General features: G+C 41.6%; 1 protein-coding gene and 1 pseudogene across 1 annotated transcript in view; both read left to right on the top strand.

The window, feature by feature from the left end:
* Positions 1-6135, top strand: part of LOC108877318 (E3 SUMO-protein ligase PIAS4-A-like) — a 59552-nt pseudogene that overhangs the window by 45989 nt on the left and 7428 nt on the right.
* The window catches only part of pias4a (protein inhibitor of activated STAT, 4a), a 31204-nt gene that overhangs the window by 17641 nt on the left and 7428 nt on the right, over positions 1-6135 (top strand). The gene's annotated exons all lie outside the window — the stretch shown is intronic.

Here is a 6135-nt window from a genome sequence, read left to right as displayed (position 1 = left end):
CCGAAAATGAATGATGAGACCATACAAACATTTGGGGGGTTGCTGCTAGCATACCTCCCGGCGTGTTAAAGTGTGACGTTACTTGTTGTACAGTAATGTCTGTCTGTAATTAGCCGGTTAGTTTACAGAGCTGTGCACCTGTCAAAATGTCCAGTTGCCATGATTGAATACCGACAGCCCAGTCCTTAGAGAAGCTAGCTAGCCGATAGCGGAGGCTGCTGTATTGGTGATGTTCAAGCGAGGCTGAAGAAACGGCAGTGTTACTGACTTTATGGCCGCAATTTTTGCGCAGCTCGTCCATCAGAAACTCATTGAACTGCCGCGTTATTGTGAAATTAAATGTAGACATCAGGCTGTCTATTAGAGCATGTCAGATGGCTCAGGTTTTTCCACTAACAACAACATGCCGTCTGTTGCCCCTAGAGCCAGGTGCGCATACTCCGTGTGCTGCTGCTTGTTAAATAAACATCTTCATGAAGACTGTATGCTTCGTCTTGTGTTGCCTGTCGTGATATATCCGATTCCACGTATTATTTAAGAACAGTATGCAAGTTTTGTGTGGTTAATCGAAATCTGTATACATTATGGTGATTAAATTAAACCTTGGTGACTTGGCATTCCATTGCGCTGACTACACTTTCATTCAGTGCGTTCAAGAGAGAATGTGTGCTTGTTAGGCCCGAGCAACGAGTTGCGTGGGCCCAACGGGCCATGCAACGAGTTGCAAGGACCCTCTTGTTTTCGTTCGGTTTATTATTATTATTATTATTATTATTTTTTTTCTTCTTTTTCCGCCTCTTTGATCGCTTTTTGAGGGCCTTAAAATGCGTCAAAACTCCTGAAAATTTGCAGACGCGTCAGGCACGGCGAAAAATTTAAGAATTTAGGGTCTTGAGCATGGGGTGTGGCAAAATGGCCTCGGTAGCGCCACCTACTTTTTAACGGAACAGCCCTCAAGCCGTTGCGCCTAAAAATCTGAAAATCTGCACACATATGTAACATCCCATGACGCACCAAAAAGTCTCTTGGAGCCATATTCTAAACCAACAGAAAGTATTTTTTTTGACCGGAAGGTGAAAATTGTGTGTTTTTGGCCATTTCCAGGGGTCGCTTGAACGCGACTAGTCCTAGACGCATTATCCGATTGACTTCAAAATTTGATAATTTGTTCTTAAGACATAGACGAAGTTAAATTGCAAAAGTTTCGGACTTTTCATTGGAAGGGCGTGGAAGTTATGGCCCCTCAAAGTTCGATCACTCGCACAAAACAGGAAGTTGCTTTAATTTGCTATATTTCGGCCATACTTTGTCCAACTGCATCAAACTTTACAGGATTGTTAATGGTACCTATCTGAACATCCATATGTCAATATTCATACAATTGTTGTAGCACCACCTTATTTATAGCAGGAAATGACATATTTTATAGTGTGATGTCCAGTTTCTAGACGGTGTGACCAGATTCACTTCAATGTTGTCAGGGACAGACTTAAGGATTTTTGGAAGACTGGCTCCGAAATGTGGTTTGGGTCGAAGCGTGTGCGGTTCTGGCCGTCAAAGTTCGGAAACCAACTTCCTGTTTGAAACCTCAGATTTTGGGGTAACTTCCTGTTGCGACTCTCTACTTTATCCTACAGATGGAGCCATTGTATTACTCTTTGATGGGTTTTGGAAGGGGGTCTCTGTGTGTGTGTGTCTGTGTGTGTCTGAGGGGGGAGGGGAAGAGGAGTTGATTGTGTCTGTGAGAAGCTGCCACAGGAGGTTACAGTCAATAGAGCCATGAGCTGTCACAGATGATGAGCTCTGAATAATATTATCACAGAAAATAATTAGCATAAAGCTTTTATTTAAAATTTTTACATCTGGGAAGTGTGAACTGTTACGCCAGCGTGTGCCCTGCGACCTGCGTTGACCCCGCGGTTGCCGGGTCCCGCGGTCCGCGCTCCCCGACGGACGCCGGGTGCGAGGGCCCGTTCAACGCTGCTCGCAGCTTTAATTATGTTTGTCTTCCGCTCAAAGTTTGGCTGTCACACGAGTTTTTCTCTAAGCCATCGATGCAAAGACATTTAACAGTGAATCCTCGGGGATTGATTGATTACTGATGTGCCTATCAGTAATGGGACATATTGCAGTGAGAGTGGAGTTGTGTGACTGTAAACAAATTTTGGTATACATGTAAACGTCGCAAAAGGCTAAGTATACCAGACCAATGGCTAAGTATACCAGACCACTGTGTTTTTAATGTTTTCCTGATTCCCTTAAAAACATATTGCTTTAAATCCATAAATTTAAGACAATACAGTCCAAGGTGTTCATTCTTTCCTTTTCAGGCTTATGCTGTAGCTGGGCTATATTGTCAGAAGGTTTTTTCTCTGTGTGCCTTACATGGTTCACAGAAATGTAGCATGGATGCAGTACAGTGAAATGGAAAGGTGCAGTACTACATTTTAACTGCTGTTGCAGATTCAGGGTTTAATGGTACCACAGTTTGTTTAAAAATGCAAATGATTAACATGATTTAGCTGAAATGTAAGCAGTCAGACCTTGAGCGGTGTGGCTTCTTACCCTGGCCTTCTAATTACAAGACAGGTTCACGCCTCTGTAGGATTAAAGTTACTGAGTACAGAAGCTAAATTTAGCAGAAATCAGTTTAAGACACCTGCATACAAGTAAACAATGGCGTGGAGCCTGTCGGGCAGATTTAGCAGTCGTGTTAGGTAAGAAATCCAACAAGGCATTGAATTATTGAATTATTCCGTGTATTTTGAGGTTTTTAGAGAAAATAGAATCATAAATGTACTTCAATGTATTTTCCAGCTTTGGTCACACAGTTAGGCAGTGAATTTTCCTCACAGCAAGCAATACCTTAAAAAAATCACATCATAAATGCGTTCAGAAAGCAACAACAAACAGACAAGATAGGAAAGAATAAAACCTTTGAAATTATTAGTTGTTTGAAAAAGTCAGTCTGTATTTTATATCTCAAATTTGTCCTTTTCGTCCCTGCAGAACATGGTCAAAAGTTTCCGGGTCTCAGACCTGCAGACGCTGCTGGCCTCAATGGGTCGCAGCAAAAGTGGGCTGAAGCAGGACCTGGTGGGGCGCGCACTGAGGCTGGTGCAAACCGAATACAGCCCGGAGCTTCTGAAGAACGTCAGGCAGCTCTACGAGTCGCGCTTCCCCAAAACATCTGGCTGGCTTGCAGCACGGCGTCCAGAGGGCGTCCCAGTTGCCTACTCACCCCTCAGCCACTCCCCCACTGCCACCTCTCAGGGCGCAGACTACCTCAATGGCATTCCAAACCGATCCCAACACCTGCAGCAGAGGTCAAGCTGGTGCCACTGCCTTCTACCAAACCTTGGAGACACTGTTGTCCCAACAGAGCTAAGTGAGTGTAGACTATTTAATGTTTCTTTATCCTTGAATTTAAATAATTAATTTTGGAGAAATGTTATGTAGCCACTTAATTATTCAACCACGTACTGTGCTGTAATGGACTTTGTCTGCACTTGTTTACAGTTGCCCAGAACAATGAGAAACTGCAGGACAGTCCAGTGCATATTTGAGTTAACACCGAACCAAGCAGATCAGATCCGAAATGCAAGGTAAGAAAGTGTAACATTTCCTCCCAGATCTGCTCTGTTTATTTAACACCAGCGCACTTAAAAAATATGTAACTGATGTTCATTTTAATTGTTACCTTTTACTTTCTTAGTGAGCTTCGTCCAGGGATTAGATCAATCCAAGTGGTTCTTAGGTAAGTTCCCAGTAATTTCCATTGAAGCTTAATCAATATAATTTCACAATAGTGTTGTGCTGGGTCTGTGCCAGTTAAGGCTGTTTAACAGAATTTCTCCTAGATGCATAAGAAAAAATAGTTTTATCGTGCATAGACAAACAGTATTTCAATTTCCCCCTGTAAGTAGAAGTTCTTATTAATTTACATGAACATTCAAGTTCTGAGCTACTCAAAGACTTGACACACAGATGTAGCTGTGCTGAATGCTCAAGGATTCTTACAATAGCGACCTAGGGTTTTCCCTAGGTTTTCTGGAGGGCTTAGGGCACAACTGCGATTTTCCTTTCATTACATGGCCTTTTGACAGCGCTTGCCAATTTACCATAATTTTTGTTGAGTCGGATTTCTGTTGGCAAGTCACTTTCTCAGTGGGTGTAGTCACTAGCCAGCTGACTGAAAACCCCATAACCGTTCTCTCTCTTGTTATTTTCTGTTGCAGAATCTGTTACCACAGACTCCATTGGGTGTTCAGGAGGACCAGTATCCTCCCAACATTGCTGTCAAAGTCAACCAGTCCTACTGTCATGTGCCGGTGAGTTGATTTACTTATTTGAGACAAGTCACACCTTCAGAACATAAACATGACTAAATGCGGACAGATTTTATGTTCTCATCAGTTTCCAGTGATTCCTGTAAGCCACCTGTTTATAAATATAGTCCATGAGTCACTGGTTTAGGTGTCAGTGGTGGACTTATGGCCTATTAATGGCCAAATTGGTGTGTGGTGTAGTGATGGATGATGTATGGTAGTGATGGATTAACCAACCTAATGTAAGTAGATGTTGAATAAGACAAGAATAAATTATATCTAAGTGCAGGTGTTGGTTAGCCAGCCTGAAGGCATCAACACACTGGCAAGACTTTACTAGGAAACTCTCCATCTGGCAGTCTCTGTGTGGCTTTCAAACTGTTGTGGGTTTCTTTTGCGTCATGTGCTGGTGGGAAGCTTAAACCTTGCTGCATTGTTATGTTCACAAGCTGTGTAGTCAAAAAAGCAATGTAGCGAGGACACCTTCCTTTTTCTTAATTCCACTAAGAGATAACACAGTGGGTTTGAATAGACACCTCTCACAATAAACATGTCAGAATCCGCATTGGTCAGGCAAGGAACTGCACTTCTCAGACCCAAAGTACCCAAAAAGTACAGCAGAACGTGAAATCACTTAACCTTTTAGTATCATCATGACTGAGAGTCTCAAGGAAAGGGACAGACATGATAAATTGTGCATGAAATAAATAGAATAAAATAAAAAGAAAATCATCAGAATTAATCTCAAGGAAAGTTCATAATCAGAGAGCTTACTGTGCCTGATTACAAGATTTTATTTGGTTTATCTATTTTCCTTCAACTGAGGGCAATGCCCCAATTTTCAACAAGTGCTAATTTAAATTCAGTGTGTAGCATCCACAATAGCAGACCAGAAGGACTATAGTCAAAAGAAAATTATTGCTGTGAAATTAAATATGGAAATTTGATAGCGTGCATTCTAAAGGTTGTTGTTAACCGCTTAAGTCAAGTCTTGGATGTTTTAGCTTCCACACAGCACTGTAAAGTACCACACAGCAGACTTTTCAAATCGAATGTAGCAGTGACTGACAGGAAAGCTGCTCAAGATTGAGCGATAAAAAATGAATGACGCAGGAAATTTCTGTCATTATCTGTATGTCAAGACTTATATGAATTGAAAACTACAAGGACAAACATCAGAATTTGTTATTCAGAGATGTCTATATCCATCCAAATAGAGGGCAGTGGTGTTTAAAAAAGTATTAATACTGGAGGCTCAAATTTGTTCTGCTTTAGATACCCATAAATGAATAAACAGATGCATATACTGAGCAGAATACACAAAATCTATAGATGTCCATGTACAACTTGCTTGGAGGACTTACTTCCATTTCAGCTCTTTACAAAAGTGAAAAGACTAGAAGCTGTTTGCAATTTTGTGCCTCTTGGTTAAAATAGTGACCGTACAATTAACACAAGCAATAGCCCAACAACTAGTTGACCACTTGAGACAGAATTCTAATGCCTGTAATTTCAGCAAATCAACAAAAATTGCTTTTATCTGGATAAAATATTGGAAAATTTACATTATACTCTGACATTTTTGTTTGTCTGTGTGTTTACAGGGCTATTACCCCTCCAACAAGCCTGGAGTTGAACCCCGTCGTCCTTGTCGACCTGTAAACATCACTCCCTGGTTGCATCTCTCCAGTGTCACCAACAGAGTCACTGTCACCTGGGGAAACTTTGGCAAGGTTAGAGTCTGAATGATGCTAAATCTCATATTCTGGCATAACCCATGGTTGTGGTGGCAACAGGGCAAGCAGAA

The sequence above is a fragment of the Lates calcarifer genome, linkage group LG17 (genome assembly GCF_001640805.2).
Source record: "Lates calcarifer isolate ASB-BC8 linkage group LG17, TLL_Latcal_v3, whole genome shotgun sequence".
Taxonomy (NCBI): Eukaryota; Metazoa; Chordata; class Actinopteri; family Centropomidae; genus Lates; species Lates calcarifer.
This window is presented reverse-complemented; position numbering and strand designations above follow the sequence as displayed.